Raw genomic sequence first — 21,160 nt, forward strand, 5'->3', positions numbered from 1 at the left:
TAACATCATTATCTCTTTTGCTGCAAATTTTATAGTTAACAAATCACCGGCTGCAGAGCTCAAAACTCGCGTCGTAAATATGTTGTTTTACAGTAGGTCTGTCTTTACGATGATAAGTATTTATACAAATAGATGCATTTTCGTGTCTGTGTACGTATATTCTGTATCGTCGCGTAACTATAAATCCACATCGGTAGATTACAGTAAGTGCTTCAGATAACAGTTCGTTCACATAGTTAAGGTATCCTAATCGGGCTTCCGACTGACCTAATCTTTCTCTACATTTATTGCTTGATTTAAAAGAATCGGTTTATTATGTTTCTTATCAGAGTGGATTTTTTGTATGACGCCTTTAATCGACGAAGTAGATGCTGTATGTTTTGTAACAACACGAAATGTTTGCACATTAGGTTTGTTAAAAAAGTCACGACGATGTGTTAAACCGTCTGGAATGTCACATTATTTGATGTCAAACAAATAATTTATTACGTTAGATTAGGTCTCATGGTCGTGTAATAATTATTTATGCCCTTAATGAGCATATTTTTTTTGACTCCTTATAATTAATAATGTAGACGTTTATATTTATCTCCTATATTGTAATTTAAGTTTGTTTGTGTTATTGACATTATTTTGTGCTCTTATAGACTTTTTAGAATATTCTATAAACAAATATTTTAACAATATTGAATCAATAAAACAGTAGACTTGTATAGTAATGTGCAATTTAAATAAAGAATGGGACGTAACTCCGAGTTTAGTTAACAATATAACCATATTTTTTAATTTTATAGCTTCATTCCTTGTTTGAGCAAGATCGATTGTCAGATATTTGCCAAATAGATTTGAAAAGGTCATAATAAAGTTATGGTAAGTATATAGGTAGTCAATATGTACCCTTGACCGGTTAGCAACGCCTACTGAAGTATTCAAAGCCACTCCAAAGTAGGAGACAATAGGGTAATTAATAAAACCGTCTGGGCTCATCTAACATGGTCTAATAAGATAATAATATTTTGATATGAAACTAATCTATTTGATTCATAGTTCGTGCGTTTTCAGTAAAGTAGATCTGTGTACATTTTTTTTGTATCCAAAGGTTGCCGTACGATTTTTTTATTGCTGTTGCGCTTCTTTATTCCTATGTTATGATGTTTTAGGTCTGTATGTCCTTCGTGCTCAATGAAATGTTTGTTGTGTCAGTTGTGTGTGTTGTATTCAAAAATACATTACTATAGGAGGTGGTCCTATATTTGTACTTTGGGATATTTTTAAAGTATTATATGTACAAATATCATCATTATCTCCCTACCATTCAGACCTTCTAAGCCGCAAAGGGAAAACCAGCCCAATACAGGTGAGGTCACAAACCTCCGACAATGCATTTCTCGGGAATGTGGGTTTCTTCGCTATGTTATCCTTCACCGTTGAACACGTGATAATCATTTATGATCGAAACATGAATTCGAAAACAAATTCGACAATCATTGGTTTAGGCCTGTATTGGATTCGTACCTGCGACCTCAAAATGAGAGGCAAGCGTTCTAACAACTAGGCTATCACAGCTCGGGTTATATGTATAAATATATCATATTTCATTTTATAATATGCGTTATATATTATTCGTTATAAAAAACGTACGTCAATAAGAGTAACTTATTGTCTAAGACAATTTATGTAACTAATTTTAGACATTGGCAAACTCAGTAGCTGGGCTACGATCTTTTATCATGTAAATAGACAAATCTATTTGCATACATATTGCTTTTTTGCTTCCTAGGTGTCCAATTAGAATGTTTGACTCGCACGTGGCCATCTGTTACATATTTTGTAGGGTTCGAAGGCGGTGTGTTGTCATGTCGTGATTTTAATATTATTGTACTGTTTTCAACGCCAATTGGCATACCAAGGCTTCCTTAGCTTCTGCAAGTCAAAGAGTTGAAGGATTCTTCTATTGTGAAATGTTCTCATTTAAAATACTTTTAAATTTTGATGCACTGCTCAAAAATTTCCGAAGTATCAACACATTTGACAGCACTATATATTAATTATTGAAATCTATGTTATCAAAACTAGGTTAGATATCTTTCTTCGAAAATCAATAGCTTATTTGAACAATGAGTTCCTATCGGAGTAGAGGTGTCAGTAACTACAGTAATTTAATGTCAATCGATACTGTTTTTATTTACGTATTAAGAAATCGTTATCGGCTCGGACAATAAAATCGATGTGTGGGCGAATACCATTGTTTGAAACAGAGGCCACGTTTCATATTACGATACTAATGTTACAACATTGTCTAGACATATTGAAAGGTAGACATTTTTTGCTTCACCCCGTACACAGTGGGCGTGTTTTAGAAACAAATTAATCATCTCAGGTGGCTATTGTTTACTAAGCACGTTTAGTGTCATTTTCTTTATTTGCAAAGATGACTTTTAGATTTGTTCAATTCTGTTTTTGAAATCTTCCGTACGGTTGCGGGTACCTAGGTATTTGTTTGTGAATTATGCGTCGTACTTTGGTTCTACTTACTACATACTTGGCATAGCCGTTTAGGATTAAAGCGTGTCTAGACGGTGATTAGCTCTACATTGAGTTGCTTCTACTCCTGATTCTTTTCACCAGTATGTCTATTGTATTCGTAGATTGCCTTAGAAATAGTATTCTTAGCACATTTTGTTCAAGTCTATTCTAGTTGGGAGCCATTGACATCCGAACAATGTAATTCATATGTCACTCATATCAACACATGTCCAAATAAAGGGGCTAATGAATAATTGAGATGGATTTAAGATGAGGTTACCTCCACGATGAAATTGTAATTAAATCATTAACATGATAATAGCAAGGATCAAATGCAAGTAGTCGCGAAGGTGATACCTACTCTTCAATTCGGCTAACAAGGTTTAAATTAAAGGCTGTTTCGAGATGCTCGTTTATTTATTTTTTATCTTCTATAAATTTGCAAGTTTGTAGAGTAAAATCCATGGTAGCTCAGTAGGAAGAACGCTTGACTCTCATTATAAGGCCGCAGATTCGAATCCAGTTACGGAGCCAAATCAATAATTTTCAAATTTATGTTTGGAGCATAAATAATTATTACCTCAGCAGTGTGGTCATTGTTGTGTGGTGAGTTATAAACATGCGAGTCGTATAATTATGTCGTCCTGTTTCATTCCGAACCAAATCGTATTTAAGTCGACCCGATACGATTGAAGGCTGTTTCTAGTTTAGGTCGTTGTTTAATAACACAAGACTTAATTCGTATAGGTTCTTATCGGCACTTGTTTGAATCGTCTCATTACCTGTATAAACATCGTCCACTTTATCCAGCCTGCGTGATAGACTTGGCCTTAAAGTCCGATTGAATCTCATAAGTGGCACGATGGTCTTCTAATACTAATAGCCGGATTAGTTTTCTTTACTGATTGTGATCGAATACAAATACGGCCTTAACATTAACGGACGTGTGAAGTTACTGTTATAGACTGTTGCTTGGTAAGCTCAGATTCCAATGTTTATCAAGTTGGAGAAGATATTCTAGATAAACTTTTAAGAGACATCAAAGAAGTTATGAGACACATTAAACCCATATCAGGAATATTAAGGAAATATTACCAATTAATTGAATTATGATGGTTTCTGCTATTTATCCGACAAACCAAAAACATTTTAATGGTTAAGAGCTTAATTATAAATATATCAAAGATATAAAGAAAAGTCTATTTTAAACAAAAGTCGAAAAATATAACACGAGATCTTTTAAACCTATTCAATGTATCTACATTGTAATTGACACCTTACTAAGCTTCTTATATAAACACACCATTACATGTAATGGGACTTTAATTAGACAGATGTGATGTATTTAATTATGATGATGTTTTGTTTTACAAGTAATGGGTGGTCGAGTGTCGTGGGCTGAAAGTTGCAAGGTTTATTACCGCTGTCTAGACTGCTAATGTGTTGAATGCATTAATAGTTTAGATAGAATCATTGAAGAATATTAATACTAATGTGCAAGTCGTGTGTTGCTTGTAAGTTTTCCCTTTGCGATGTTGTTTGAAGAAATTGTGAGTAGAGATTAGGTAACAGAGGCACGGATTGTGTTAGCTACGTATAATGGTATATAGCGTAGTTTGATGATATATATATGAAGTTATTTATCTATGAAATGTAGTAATATTTAGCTGATGCTTAGTGGTGTTGATAGTATAAATTAAGTATGGCGAGAGTATGAATAATTAACAACACGGAAAAATTAAACGTTCTTATAAGGATAGACGTAATTATTTAATACTGAACTAAAATTATTTTGAATATAGACGGAGTTACGCAATAATATTTAATTAAAATCTATGAAATTTAAATTTAGAGCACTAGACGAATTTAAATTGATACCACCAAAGTTGAGCCGACTTGAAAGTAACTAAGGCGTGCATTTCAAAATGTTAAATGGTCTAAATAATATTGACTACTATAGGGTACATTATGCATATGTAAGCAAAAGAGAAGTAGTAGAGCTCTTTGTTGACTTGTCACGGCATACAATTGCTTTTGGAAAGCGACTTTTACCAGAAAGTGCGTAGGTGTCTTTATCTACGGTACTAAGGATCGCGTTTGGTTTTTTCTTATAGTAATTCTTATGATACATTGCTTTGTATTTCTAATTTCGGGTAGTTCTATGTGAACTATGAATAATGCCCACATGATCTATGGCTGACCGTTACGTTGTTCGATCCGTGACTAGAATTTAATTTTTTTGATTGTTAACTGCTTTTGGGTAATAAGGCGTCTGATGTGATAAATTCTGTTTGAAATGATTTAATGGTCAGTGAAGGTTACAATGCGTGGCAGTTTCATAAGCAAATAATAAGTACATCTACATTTCCTGAGTATTTATTGTTATGGGCATTACATAAGGCAGCAATATTTCATAATCCTGTGTTACGATTTTTTGTATTCAGATGAAATAATTTAATTGACATCATCCTACATCACACTTTTCTACATTTTTTAAGCATGTTCGAATCATTCATTTCGGTTCTTCACACCAACATTTATTTATTATATATTATTATAGATAATTTCAGCGCATTGGAAATATTGGTATCACAGCTTTACTAACATTAATTATCTCTCGTATGCTTATTCATTATTTTTCTCCTCTAAGCGGATTTCTATCGACCTACATAAAACCACGGTGACCCCTTTTTGCCCACATTCATACAAAGCCCCTTTTTCAATGATAACGCTCAGTACTTCACCCTCAACTGCTTCCCTCTTGACGTGAGGGTCACCTGACCTGGTCTCGGATATACAAATCTGTTCTGAAGTGTACAGGGCATTGATAAACCATACATTGTTATCTGAACCACAATTGATTATTGTAGATATTATAAAGCAGCGCCGGTCAGGTAGGAAGAATAAGATGTTCGAATTTAGTAAAATTCTTGTAATAAAAATAAAAAACGTGACATAATGTCACGTGAAAAAATATAGACATAACACCTTCTTATAACACCTTCTTATAAAACCATAGCTAACAAGTATAGTACTTATGTTGAAAAATAGGCAGTTGATGTTAAGATTGCAAAGGAAAGAAGCGATGATTAACATTTGTATCGTCTATATTTGAGCTAAATACTCGTACAATTAAGGTGTTCGATTGTAACTACTTTATGAAACTTTATAATAAAAATCCGCCACAGTCCAAAGAATAAAATAATCAAAATATGGAAATTGAAAGAAATACTATCATTAAAATTTTCCCAAACGAAACCGCTAAACTTGTCAACATTCGATGGACCACCGGAGTCATATATATACGCCTAGCTGACAATCACAAGAATCCAGGCCAGGAAATGGGACCTTTTGACAGATCCGGGACGAAACACGTACAGTAGTATGCTAATAAATTTATTGTTACGTGGCCTCTGTGAGGCGCCCCTTGCGACGACGCACAAAGACGTTTATTCTTAAGAGATAACAGGACGATGGGTGAAAGGAGAGCTATTGAAAGATGAAGAATGAAGCGAGGCACCCTTTCGTCTTCGTTTTGTGGTGCATCATGTCGAATATTAGGTAATGGTGTATAGGAACCGGAAGTTAGCAAAGCTTTGTAATTAAAAGTAAGTACGTATTATAACTTTTTGTTATTGGGAAATTTTTGATTTCATTTGTTTACATACAACAGTGTTACAGGCAACAGTCATGTACCTCTAGTGTGGGTAATAACTAGAATGAAACCCAAAACGCGTATAAGTGCAACGTATTGGTAGGTATGTAACACGTCTCTTTGTTGTTTGAAAATATATTCACTCCGACACAGGAAGGTTTATTTTGAGGTCACTGCAATTCAAAAATACTTGTAAGATCAAATTATAATCTGTCAAGCAATATACGTTTTACTTTGCTTTGTTCATACTACCAGCAATAAAACTTTTGCGAAAGCACCATTTTTATATAAGTTCTAAAGTTTATGATAGTACTCGCCGCATTACATGGCCAAGACATCACAGACCACATTATAATAGAGTGTAAAATATTACTTAGATAATTTACCGAAACGAATTAGACAATTTTCAAACTCCCGACAATCACAAGGGGCATTCATTAAGTATACTTTATCTCAGCTCCCTTTCCTCACACAACTACAAATTTTCTAATAACGTGTTACCTTAATCGGAAAGTAATTTATGTACCGAATTCTTTACGCCCTTAACGATTAAACATCCAAGTTCTTTAATATTCATAATGCCGGACTCTTATTAAACGGATGTACTACACTTAATCGATCAAAAGCTTTTATTGGCCTCAGCTATTGCGCTGAATGAAAGAGGACGTGCGTGTAAAAAAAGGATAGATTTTGAACATGTTCATACACCTAGTGTTAAATTGTATCGCTTGTATTGGCTACTTAACAGTTGTAACAATTAAATATGAAATAATTATGTCGGATATGGTAGTTTATCGTTTTATTGATAATCATAAAATATTTAAAAATGATTTTAAAAAAAGCTATTGGATGCTTTTTTAAAGATCATTTTTAACTATGTTATTTGTACAAAATAAGAATGCGTTTTTTTCTATATCTGTGTATTACAAAATCATAGTATGACATCACATTTCACAAAATAGACAAAAACTATCTGTCCGCTTTCAAGTGATACTGATTGACAGTTTCTTTGTTAGTTGAACTTTGACTACACAGGACAAAATGTCACGTGATCAACCGTTTTCGCGCGAAATTTAAAATAATTGTGTTTTTTTCTATTATATAAAGCTTTTTCGAGAAAATAACATATTTTATGGGGTATAAAATAAGCAATTGTAATTTTTTAAATACTTATCCGAAAACTGTCAAGTAGCCAAGCCTAAAAGGATTGCAGGAAGCAAAGGTAAGAGTTGGAATCTTTGTACACTTATTTTAACACGTTGACAGTCCCCATACAAAATGTTTTGACTTCCTTGTAAGTCCCGAATATTACTTTAACCATTGCTAAGTTACACGGGATCCAAGTGGAGTACCCGCCCTTAGTGCGTTGGTCGTTCCTTAGTGACCCATATATGGGTCACGGACGTATGGAGCCAGTCATGACCCGTATACGGGTCACTGGACTGTCAACGTGTTAAAGTACTAGGTTCGAGATACCATTCCTGTAGGTAAGAGCTCAACAAACGTTTTACATTGACTTTTACAAATAACCAACAGAAAGATTCGCTAGGCAAACCGACCCTCACATTTTCGCACTCGCAGTACTTTACTTTTTACCAATTGCACAAAAAGTAATTACCGTACTATATTGAAGAGTTTATAGACCAGAAGGCAATAAATTTAAACATCGTTTACAGCGAAAAAAGGGTTTAAAGTGTGTAATTAAAACCTTTAACACTGAATATATTTCATGAATAATCGAGAAGGCTCAGTGATCGTCGCCGGTAATAAGACATCAACGGTTTATGGTATAAAAATCCTGCCCCCGAGTTAATGTAATGCCTATTCATTAAAAACACTTGCGACGGGAAAAAACAAGTGCAGCCAATCAGGGTTTAAAGGATAAACGGTAGCGACAGCGGGCATAAGACTGGTGGAACAAGAAACAGGCATATTGGTTGCAGAATGAATAATAATAAACGAAAGAATGAATATAAGACAAAAAACTTAAACTATAAAGGTGGCACACATATATTTTTTAAGCAAAACCAATGTTCAGAGTACGGTTACGTACGATTATGTCTGAAAGGATTAAATAAGGTCTCGGTCGGGTCTTTGGTCGTACTTCTTCCAACTTTCTTTATTTTCAATCGCTCCTTGTTCCACGAATTTTAATTTACTATTTTTATATAAACAGCACTCATATTATTATTTGTTCTGCTTACTCAAATGTTTATGGAATTTCCTAGTACTTAGTGTTTGCAACCCCCGCTCACGCCGCTTTCTTGCGCCCAGGTGTTAAACTCTAAACCCACAATTACGCATATTGGAAGACCAGATCAAAAGCCCCGACACAGCCATTACATCGCGTACACAAAATTAAAATGAAACGTTTAATTTTGCTATTAATGTTACATTATAGAAAGTGTTCCCGTGAGTTATGCGAGAGATCGTGTTTCAATAGGTATGTTATGTAACTGCGAAACTACCTGATATCGGTGGTTTGCGGTCTTTGCGAAAATCTAAGTTTCCAGACATTTTTATGCAAATCGTTCAAAATAATCATCATCATCATCAGCCCATTAACGTCCCCACTGCTGGCGCACGGGCCTTCCGTATGGATGGATAGGGAGATCGGGCCTTAAACCATCACGTGGGCCCAGTGCGGATTGATGGTTATTAACGACTGCTAATGCAGCCGGGACCAACGGCTTAACGTGCCTTCCGAAGCACGGAGGAGCTCAAGATGAAAACTTTTTTTTGTGGTCACCCATCCTATGACTGGCCTTTGCGAAAGTTGCTTTACTTCAACAATCGCAGACCGAGCGCGTTAACCGCTGCGCCACCGGGCTCCTAAAAATTATTCAAAAAGTTCAAAATAATAATAAACAGGATTCCGCCTATTTCTCAAAATATAATAATAATTCATCAAAATCTCCATATTTTTTTGATTCCAACACGTATTCATAAAGCTTCATTTAGTTAGGATTTAAAAGCTCAAGTACTATTTGAGCAGATTTGGTCTCTTTTTAACTGGAAGTACACGCAAAGTGACGGTATTCAAAGTTTTATCGAAACGTGGATAGAAAATATTAACGCCCAAATTATCCAATTAACTCACAAAGTCAGTCATAGAAGAAACGAAAAGCATCTTAAGCAGCAAAGCCAGTTGTAAGAAAGTTGTTCTTAGTGGTACCGCTCAGGTGCTGGATTTAAATGCAGATGACCCGAAGACATGTTGTCTGTGTAAAGTTCTGTCTATTTTTAGTCGTCCTGGTAGAGGTATGTAGTCAATGTAAGTTTCTTACATAAAGATACTAGTTATGTCTTACTAGGTACAAGTTACCCTGGTTACTAGGAAATGGTGGTTTCAGGATTACGGCTGGTAGCTAACTCATTGTAACTATCCAAGTTAATTGACTGTTTATAACCGTAACTGAAGGTAAAATGCTACGAAATGATCCCTTTATCAAGTTGCATCAAGTTGTTCAGATCGTCGTGTTAGCTAAGTGGCAACCATGGCTGCATCTTAAATACTATTTCATTCATAATATAAAAATTTTAATTAAGAACTTGTACGTCTGCTGATGTTATCAAATCCAGCAACGACATCTAAGCACGGATTATTTGAAAAATATTGACATAAACTTCGTATGAAACTGCGATCCTCACATGATAAGTTTCTTCTTCATACACAAGTCTTTAACAATTAGTTCCATTTTATTACTATTTAAAATCATAAATACGCTTTATCGAGGCTCGTAAACCCAATCAGTACCTAAATTTATAAATAACCGACGCTTCTAATTGCTACTTAAAAGTATCATAAAATGCATATTTGCATTTAAATGTGTTACATACATCTTGTTCGCAGCGTGTCTGGGTATTAACGACATGAAGAGTAAATTCCGCTGTAGGGAGCTTGGTTTCTCTATTTCATAACCTTCTTCATACTAAATTATTTAAAGCTCTTTAGTATCTAAAAACCATAGCAACGTTTTTGCTACATGCATATATATTTAACGTGAGACGTCTTCATGTCTACTTATTTAATAATTTATTGGCTTTGCGTACATTACTCGTAATGTTTTTGTGTCAAAAGCAATAAAAACTTGTCCATTGTAAGACTTTGCCCTCTACAATTACACATATTTCAATCAATCGTCATGATTATTATCTGCCAGTACCTCGTGTATCCACTGAGTGGATCAAAAAACATTTTACGATTATTAAACCCCGGATTGACAACCAAGGAAGCATTCTTGTCGTTCCCATATTTTTATTGCGTGTAAACCCGTCGGCGCTTTTTTATATCATCTCTTTTAAGTGACATAAATTCTAATACAAAGTCCATTTGTGTATCTCGGGCCTCTTAAAAGGTACGGGGATAATCGTTTTTCTGCTTTTTACATGGAACTCATTTCAATTATCGGTCGATTTGATGGACATAAAACGCGATGGTATGTGTCTTGTAGATGGCGCCCCACGGTGCTGTCTCCTTCCCATTTTTTAATTTCAACGCTAATTTAATTATGGAGTCTTCATTTTTTCATATCTCACGCAGCTGTGTCCTGTGTTCAATTAATTTCCATAAGTAACGGTGGTTCTGATTCTTCTTTACCGGGGTTTTTTATTAGGAGACTCTCTTTTATTGGTTCCTTCGTACAGGCTTGTAAGTAAGCCATGCGGTTCAATTATTTTTTATACACTTGTCTTTAAATTGTTAATTTCTTCCTCATCGTAGAAATCATTATGAATGTCCAACATTACTTAAGTACTTACTACAATAATTATTCTACACGAAAATCATGATTACCATAAATTGTTTCAATCTCCCGGTTTCTTAAAAATAGGAAGTAGATAGGTTAGAGTTTATCTCGATACTTTATCTGTGAATTAAGTATCATTTTAATCTGTGTAGGTGTATCGGTGTTTGACGGCTGTGAGATTATGAAATGAGAAGAAATGGACTTTGATGTCACTCGACAAATGGCCTTACACCGTGGACACGTATTCAAAGTAGAGTCAGGAATGGTGCACACATTGTGAAAATATTATTTTCTTAAAACTTCATCAAATATACAAACTACATAATAAAGCGACCACATTATAAAATGTTCGTTTCATGTCTACCCCTCTGTTTTACAAGTCGACAACACGAGGCAGATTCATTTTAATGATTTACAATTATGTGTCTTTCGCTCTTTGATCAGGTCTAGGATCTTTGATCTTTTTTCCGGTTGGTTAGTGCTAAATACATTTTATATCAAATTAATAACTAATTCCATCGTCCAGAAATCAAGCGTGTTTCATATTTCATAATTTGTTACAATAGTTACAAAACATCAAATTGAATATCCTTGTCTGTCAGTTCTAAGATTTACTACAAGCAAGTTCTCATCGAGTCCTACAAAAGGCTTTGACGAGAGAAAAGTAATGTCAACCAGCCAGTCACAGATACACCTCGAAAAATAAACGTATTGTCTTTTTTATTTTTTTTGTCCTGGACCACTCGAGAATCGTGGTAAGGCCACTAGGAATGCATGGGTAACTAGTTTTATTGTATGCTTTTGATAAGTACCGTTAATGTTATTAATTGTTTCTAAGTGTTCGTGAGTAAGATAATATTTTAGGCTCGCGATGTAAAGGATCTTGGGTTATGTTCATACAGGCAATGTAATGTAAACAATAAAATAAAAATCTTTAACAGGTAAGTACACTTTTAAAGTAGAAGGCGATCTAAAAGTTGCAGGTATGGATTTAGGAAGACTCAAAATATAGAATATACTAAAACAGACCTTGAAAAGTGCATGTAGTAAAGTAGAGAAAAGTTTATAAATTATAATTCCAATCCTAAATCGTTTATCAGAAGAAACATTACATTTACAGAACAAGAAAAGAAAGTGAAGAAAACTTATTCAATATATCACTCATAGATTTACCATCAAATTAAAGCTTCCAACAGTTCATATGTGCTAGGAAGACGGATGGGGTCCAGTTGTACTATAACAAGGTGGGCAAAGCGATTCATCAAGAGCTTGTCAATTATTATTCTGGTAGCGAACAGGCATTTGAGAATGTTCGATTTAATTAGAATTTATTTCGTACTTAAGTAGGCCCCTACTATTGGTATGAGGCGCGAATGCCGAAGATTGAGGTTGGAATTCACTTGCCATATTTTAGTGAGTTCGTTATTTGTGTGATAATGTGTTGTGGGGTTTTTTATTCGATATCGAGGTCGAATTAGATTTATATCTGTATACGTGATTTGTTTCAGGTGTCATTGTAAAGTAAATAGCCAGGAACTGTAGATTTTACTGTGCAATGCATGATCATCTCAGCTGCCTTAGCATTATTGTCTTTCAATTTAGATCTTCATTATATCGTATAGTCAGAATGCGTACTTATTAAACAAAAAAACTTTATTTCTTTAACCCATCGCAAGATTATTGGGAGTTATAAGCCACATCAAAGCAATTAATGTAATAAGCAATATTGCTATTTGAAATTGCATATACAAAACTAAGTGTGTAATCTCAACAAAGGTGAAATATTGCCTTTTTAGATGAATTGCTTCAATGTGGCCTTTTTAGCTTCCCTGATCATAACATGTTTTATGCAATGATATTATCTTTCTAACTTAATTGAACTTCGACAAATAACGGGCGAGTTAAGAGCGACTTTCAAAAGCGTAGTCCCCTAACCAATAAAATGTTCATCTTACACGTGTATAAGCCGGTCGAATTATAACGTTGTATAACATTTTGAAAGTTTGTGGACACTAATCAACTTAGCCGGCCGTGTCAAATTGTCGCCATTATCGTTTAATCTATGATTGATTATTGAGATAGTTGTTCATTTCACCTTAATTTCTGTTAGAAGAATTGTAGAGCAAAAACTTCGTTAGATAATCGTTGGTATTGTGTGGGTGGGTTTTCTATATTTAAGTGGTGCAGAAGATTATTTGCAATGTTTGAGGTTGTAAGACAGAGAAGACACTCAGCAGTGCATGAGTTGGAAACGGCGCCGTGGAGTCAGCACATTGCAAAAGATGCCTCTTCTTCATCGTGTTAATATGTCTTGGAATTTGACTTCCCATCATAGAGACAGGTTTCGCCAAATAGCTTGGAAAATTTGTTTGACGTACTAGAGTGCGCCGGACGTATCTGAGAGATAAATTCAAGATAAATTCAAGTCAAGGAGTCTTAAAATACCATATTGAACAAATTCATCTGAAAAAGCCGCTAAGGCGTCAATAATAATTCTGACACCAAGGTTGCTGAGGTTAGTCATCTATTTCACAATCCACACGACAGAAGGAAAGAAGATTAAAAGAAAATAAGTATTGTTATTTGTTTTAGAGGATTAAAAATTGTAATACTGCTTCAAAGTGGCATTATAAAACCCTCCCAGTTAATCATAAAGGGAGTTTTCTTGTTCGCATTTTTAACGTGACTTTTTGTGGATTTGCCTTGGAAGGCAGTAAATATGTTGTCTTGAGTATTATATAAGTAGATATAACATTTTGAGCAAATATTCGTTCAGCTGATAAATCCGTGCTGGAAACTACTCAGTAGGCAGTCTGACTATTAACTGGGTAGACCAACAAAATGTACTTATTTCGTCTTTAAGCAATTAGCCACATACAATGTTACCAAGGTTCGTTCAAAGTGTTGAGAAATTCAAACTGTTAGGAGTATCCAAGTACCGCGAAGCTCTTTACCTATATTTTATAGGCGTGAAATCATAAAACGGTTTGTTAATATAAATTAACTACCTTATAATTATATTGCATGTTGTTTAAAGTCGATTTTCTTGTCAGTTTGAAATTTTATAAGCTATAAAGTATCAGAGTTCGGGCAAGAGTGTGATTATAATTATTACGGAAGAATGTTTCTGACATTCAATTATACAAGTCTTAAATTAAAAAGAATGGCTTTTAATATTATAAAAGCTTTTTGTTTCAGTACAAGTGTCTGTTTAAAGTATTTTTGATTTAAAGAACATTGAAAATAACGTAAAAGATGCAGTTTGATGAACTTCATTACTGCATTGCTAAGGAAAGTCAAACGAAGAGGCGTACGATAAGCTGCAAAAGTCCAATCAGTTTCTTGCAAAGTAATAAATTAACTGCTTGCACTTAAGACCTCCTGGTTACATGTCGTTTCTGTAATAGACCAAAACACCTACAAAAACATAAAAATTATGACAACTAACGGTTCATAATTTCACCACTGTTTACAAATAATTCCCTATGATCAGTGACTGCACTTTAGCTCTTTGATTGTAACTGAGTGCCGTTGTCATTCATGTATAAATTACTATATTGGCCGTTGTAATAAAATTTAAGTAATAAAGAAATAATAAATTTCATCTTCTTTTTTGTCTCGCTTGTACCTCAAGTTCTATTTTTGAATTTATTTCTTAATATTTCGCTGAAACATTGATGTATAATATGTTACTATAGCGCCAAACTCACGTAAGTATAATCGGATGAAAAAATAAAAATGTTAACTAACCTATCTATCTATCTATCTTGCTTCTATGCTGTTCTGGGAGCATATAAAAAACATAGAACACGTTCAGCTGCTTCTCTTCCCGGGCATGTCGTAAAAACCGACAGAGGGATTACGTCCTCTAACATGATGGACTAATGTTATGGGCGATAGGCTGATCCCTTATCACCATAAGGTTCATCATATCCATCTTTGGACTTCGTATCAACAGTGGCTGCAAGTTGTCTTTGATTACATGTGGCTCTGCCCACCCCATTAGGGATTACGGGCGTGAGTTTATGTATGTATGTATGTTAACTAACCTATAGCTAGAAGTTTTCTAGATATTTCCATCGTTAAATTCAGTTTCCACCGTAAGGGTGGAAATGGTAAAGCTATTCAGTAAGTCCCTGACATGTTTATAGCCCGGGCAGAATATCTAGACTTGTGATCTAAGCTAGGCGGTTATCGCGATGTAGGTATTACCGCAGCTCGGACACTCCATACAAAAATCTTTTTCGTACCATGTGCCACCTTACCTCGTGCGTGCGAGAGAGATAGACAGTCCGTGGGCACTCTCTTACTCCTTGATTGCAAATAGACTAACGTGCCCCCCCTCTTAGGTAAATCAAGCTCGCTCCAAGCTCGTATTGGTGCGGGGCGGAGTGTCCGTTCTATACGTCTTAAGTATTACTATTTAATCTATGGCATTACGTAACTTCAAGTTCAACGCGATTGTAATCATTACCACTAGTAAAATAGGTTTTCTTTTAGTTTTCTTGTAGCTTGTTTATAGTTGGAGTAATTATGGCTAATGAGGTTCATTTTGGTCTAACTAGGTAAATGTTTAAGGTTCTTGTTATATTTTGTTGAAATAGATCAGCAAATAGCAATATTAGTAAGCTGTATTATTATTTAACCTAAATTATAACCTAATATCGTGTTAGGCCGTGGGGTCACTATAATCATTGAAAATTCATAATGTAAAGTACGCAGCACGAAAGTAGTCCAGAAAAAAGACGAAAAAAAATCGAAAAGGGAAAAGTAGAAGTCAGGCGGATTTTAATTACTAATTGACAAAAATTCTATACAGATATTGCGATACCGCGGTCGCGGGACTTCTTTCGTGGCGGGGAATAGGCAGATTGCGAAATGGAAGTGACGGAATTTGCTTTATTTATTTCGAAAGGAAATATAATAAATATTGCGTGAGAATAGGTGTTGCTATTTGAGAATGAATGTAATAGTCAGATTTTTTTTTAATTGAACTGGTAGGTCTAGTCAAAAAGACCGCTCCGAATCGCACACGGTGGGAAAGTGCTCATTACGCTGGCGGCGTTTCCGCGCTGGATTGCCAACGGAATGTGCTGCACTAGGTACGATTCGGCGCGGGGGTCACCTACCTCTATCAATTGATAGTTACAGGTACCTATTTATAAAATAAAACATTCCGCCACTTGGAAATAATCAACAAGTCTCTAAATGCCTAGACAGCGAGACTAACAAGCAGTTCCATATAAAGATTAAGTCATTTACATGTATCTGTACATGCATTTGCGTGTTACAAGCCTATTTCAATAGTTATCAGGATCAATCTCAAGCATTAACCTGTGTAAGTGAGCTGTAGGCTTCTGTAGACGCAAAAAAGAAAAAAAGCCATATCTTCGACGGAAACTAGTCACAATTAGCATTGGGAATTTATGCCAATGACGTTGTAAGCGGAGTGTAGTGTAGGACCTGATTAACAGTAAAAGTTGCATCCTTACAAATGTGAATATCCACTAGCTTATTCGCTGCTCAGTAATGTCTTAACTAAGTACGTGATGAATAGGAAATATAAGAAAGTTGTTTTGGATAAAGAGGAAATTATCGTAATGCTAATTGGTGTAAGTATACTTAGATAGATTTCTGTAAGTTCAAACATAATCTTTAGCCCAACTTTCGTAGGTATATACAAAAATGCTTGGAAAAGTCTCTGAAGAGAAAAAAATTCAGGATTTGTGCCCGGTTAATGGCAATATAGCTGGTAATAATGATGGGACTTAAACATAGCTGGCGAGGAATGGGTGTTTATGTATACGATATAAAATGAGAAATGACCAAGAGATAATCAGAAAGAACTGCATATTCAATTTCAAATTCAAAAATATCTTTATTCAGTAGGTAACATAGTTACACTTTAAATCGTCAATTTTTACAAATACAAATACAAATAAAAATCTTTATTGGTAGCGTAAGCTACATACAATTGGTGGTTTTTACATAGGTAATCAACGTCTCATCCGCCTAAAACTACTGCAGCTTTTCACAAGCTGTGTAGCCGGGGAAAAGAAGCTGCAAGTAAAACCTCGGCACAGGGCCCTAACCGTTCTTAAAAAAAAAAAACATAAACTAGCAGAATAATTTATGACAAGTCAAAAAGAAACCATAATGTTTGGTGGTCTAATTTAAGGACAGCCGAACAACGATAAGCGTAATTTATTCTCTATCTCTCTCTTTATTTAAGAGCTGCGCTCTTGTCGGTCGAGTGATCGCCATTCCTCTCTTCTTCCCGCCAAATTCTTCACCTTTTGATACGATACGACCTGCACCTTCTCTTTTATTTGTTTCATAAATGTTCTCCTAGGACTACCCCTTCCTCTCTTTCCTTCAATTTTTCCTTCTATGATTTTTTTCATAAACGAATCCTGTCGTATCTGGGCAATCATATTTCGTCTCCGGTTCTCTATAGTCTTTATTATGGTTCTTTTTATTTTATAACTAGCTTTTGCCCGCGACTTCGTCCGCGTGGCGTGTTATATAAGAGAGAGATCTTTGTGTGTGTGGGAGTGCATATCAAATTTCAAGCATCTAACTTATGCAGTTTAGATTTTTTCATACATTTTTTTTCCCAATAACTCCCATTTTTCAAAATACAGCCAAAAATAAACTTTATATTTACTAAGGTATGCATACATGCTAGATTGAATCAATTGATTGAATTGTTTTTTTTTTAATTGATTGTTCATTGAGTTTTAATTTTAATACACACTTCCTCTCTTCCCTTCAACGTTGCTGTGCCCTACAGGGTCCATTTTTTAGTTCCTATGCCTATGTAACACCCCATTGTACTACATGGAATGCAATAAATAATTTAATTGAATTGAATTGAAAACATCTATCTTACGCGGTTTCGATTTTTTCATACAAATGTTTTTTTCCCGCTAACTCCCGTTTCCGTGGGAATTTTGCAATATCCTGTTGCAACTAAGCTTTAAGTTAACTAAGGTACCTGCATGCCAAATTTCAAGCGTCTAACTTAAGCGGTTTAGATTTTTCATACAAATGGATTTTCCCGCTAATTTCCGTTCCCGTGGGAATTCCGGGAATTCCTTTCTTAGTGCACCTCTACGGTACTTAAGCTATGTCCCTTACAAATTTCAAATGCCTACGTTAAGCCGTTCAGGCTATGCGTTGATATGTCAGTCACAGAGTCAGTCAGTTTCTCTTTTTATTTAGATTTGATTTTTTCATACAAATGTTTTTTCCCGCTAACTACCGTTCCCGTGGGAATTTCGGGAATTCCTTTCTTAGTGCACCTCTACGGTATCTAAGGTACCTGCGTGCCAAATTTCAAACATCTAACTTGAATGGTTTAGATTTTTCATACAAAAGGATTTTCCCGTTAATTCCCGTTCCCGTGGGAATTTCGGGAATTCCTTTCTTAGTGCACCTCCACGGTACCTAAGGTACCTGCATGCCAATTTCAAACATCTAACTTGAATGGTTTAGATTTTTCATACAAAAGGATTTTCCCGCTAATTCCCGTTCTCGTGGGAACTTCGGGAATTCCTTTCTTAATGCACCTCTACGGTACCTAAGGTACCTGCATAACAAATTTCAAACGTCTAACTTGAGTGGTTTAGATTTTTCATACAAAAGGATTTTCCCGCTAATTCCCGTTCTCGTGGGAATTTCGGGAATTCCTTTCTTAGTGCACCTTTACGGTACCTAAGGTATCTGCATGCCAAATTTCAAACGTCTACCTTGAGTGGTTTAGATTTTTCATACAAAAGGATTTTCCCGCTAATTCCCGTTCCCGTGGGAATTTCGGGGATTCCTTTCTAAGTGCACCTCTACGGTATCTAAGGTACCTGCATGCCAAATTTCAAACGTCTAACTTGAGTGGTTTGGATTTTTCATACAAAAGGATTTTCCCGCTAATTCCCGTTCCCGTAGGAATTTCGGGAATTCCTTTCTTAGTGCAAAGTGCACCTCTACGGTATCTAAGGTATCTGCATGCCAAATTTCAAACGTCTAACTTCAGTGGTTTAGATTTTTCATACAAAAGGATTTCCCTTCACTACTCGGCTCCTATTGATTGTAGCGTGATGAAAAGTATACTATAACCTGTCCAGGAGTGTGAAGAATAATTGTACCAAGTTTCATTAAAATCCGTCTAGTAGTTTTTGTTTCTATAAGGAACATACAGACAGACAGACAGACAGACAGACAGACAGACAGACAGACAGACAGACAGACAAAAATTTTACTGATTGCATTTTTGGCATCAGTATCGATCACTTATCACCCCCTGATAGTTATTTTGAAAAAATATTTAATGTACAGAATTGACCTCTCTACAGATTTATTATAAGTATAGATAATATTGATCAGTACTACAAACATTCCTTACTCAATGCTCTACATAAAAGTGCCGGTCAATTTGTAGTGAGCATGTTGTCCGCCAGCGCGAGTGTCACCAGTAATGATAATAAAATGTGCATTTTACTCCGCGCAAGCCTACAATTAAAATGTAATCGCGAGCTTGCAAGAGGTTTACTAGCCAATTGATTTTTTTCACTTAATTATTTATTTACTTTTTTGGTGGAACTGGCTGGAGTACGCACAGGACCGCGAAAAATGGAAAGAGGAAGGGGAGGCCTTTGCCCAGCAGTGGGATCTTGTAGGCTAGATTAGATTAGAGATTTATTTACTTTACCAATTATCCTGCTAAGGCATTATTGATTGTAATGTTAATGGGATGTATGTAACTTGACTAGTTTACATACCATCCGTTACATTCCTATTCAAAAATCGCGATATGTGAGCTCCATGATACGGCTTCTGATATACGCGACAAATTCGTTGCGGTGCCGCAACGCACCTTCTCTGCAGTATAGAACTTGCGATGTAAACTAAACTCTGCGTTGTTACGCTATAGCTCAGATGTATTGCAGTCCATAGTATAAAGTGTTTATTGGGCTGCGCCCTTTTAGAGCGTTCAATTAAGGCGCGCGCGCGCCACGATCGAATTAGCGTGGAGTCGGTGGCAAATTGTGACACGCCCAGCTATCACCGGGCTCTGATTTGAAATACCTTCAGTATTGGACATTCGAGTTACCTATAGTATTGTAGGAATTATTGCAAATGATGGACTTATTATCATAAGTAATTCAATGGATAGGGAGGTACGAGTACCTTTATTAATACCTAAGTTACAAGATAATAAGCAAACGTGATATAAAAATCATATTGAGAACAAATATTACCTTGCTATTAAATTAATAATTTTGATTACAAACATCATTAAAAGAGGTAAAGGTGTTTACTGAAAGAAGTCCAGGCGGTTCAGTTTTGATCATAAATCATTCACAATTGGAGTAAAATTATATTCACCGTCTGACAGATCATCTACTGGCTTCTGACATGTAAGCGTACCTTATATTTCGTATTTAGTGCTAGTGATGTACCTGGTAACAAGTATTTAAGTGATAAGTATTATTGAATAGAGTTGTCGAGGAAATAGAACTATAATATGTACTGATAAAATTTTAATCCCCAACTTTTATCGCTTAATAAACGAGGCTCATATAAATTGATGTCAAGTAGGTAAGTATGTAAACTAAAAAATAATTGCAAAATACTTACCGTTATCCAAAAACTGGCTTTTTTTTTCACGTGACTTATTGTAGATTTGGCGCAGATGGCACCCAATGCTCTACATACAAAAATCACACACTACACAAATACTTATCAACAATACTTATCTGAGTGCACCAATAAATTCTTATTTGAACAGCGTTTGTTCGCCGTGTTTTCATCACCTAATGCATTATAATGTGGCTATTATTATAGTTTTTTTTTTGATACATGATACAATAGTTATATTCAATGTTTAAATCACAGCAAGCTCTTTGTCTCAACCCACCCCACCTCTAGGCACCAGCATTAAAAATCGTGTTACCATTAAAACAGTATTAGCATCGCTATGGGAGGTTGACGCGCCGACAAATGATGCTGTTAATGAAGAAGTATGGCTGCGGTTATGGTAGCATTAATATAATAATTTGTTATTTTAATAACTGCCGTTCAATTTGCCTATACGTACTTGCTATGAAATTTCACTATGCTGCTTTTACTTCGTGATTTTCACGGCGAGGTTTAGCTCTATAAAGTCAAAGGAAGAATAGAGATAAAAATAAATTGCCAATATTGCACACTGTGCCTAAGAAGACCGTAATAC

The 21,160-nt window shown here is 35.3% G+C and overlaps 1 protein-coding gene across 1 annotated transcript in view; it reads left to right on the forward strand.

The window, feature by feature from the left end:
- Positions 1–21,160, forward strand: part of LOC126371154 (uncharacterized) — a 103,429-nt gene that overhangs the window by 14,872 nt on the left and 67,397 nt on the right. The gene's annotated exons all lie outside the window — the stretch shown is intronic.

Source organism: Pectinophora gossypiella, chromosome 12, assembly GCF_024362695.1.
Source record: "Pectinophora gossypiella chromosome 12, ilPecGoss1.1, whole genome shotgun sequence".
NCBI classification, from domain to species: Eukaryota; Metazoa; Arthropoda; class Insecta; order Lepidoptera; family Gelechiidae; genus Pectinophora; species Pectinophora gossypiella.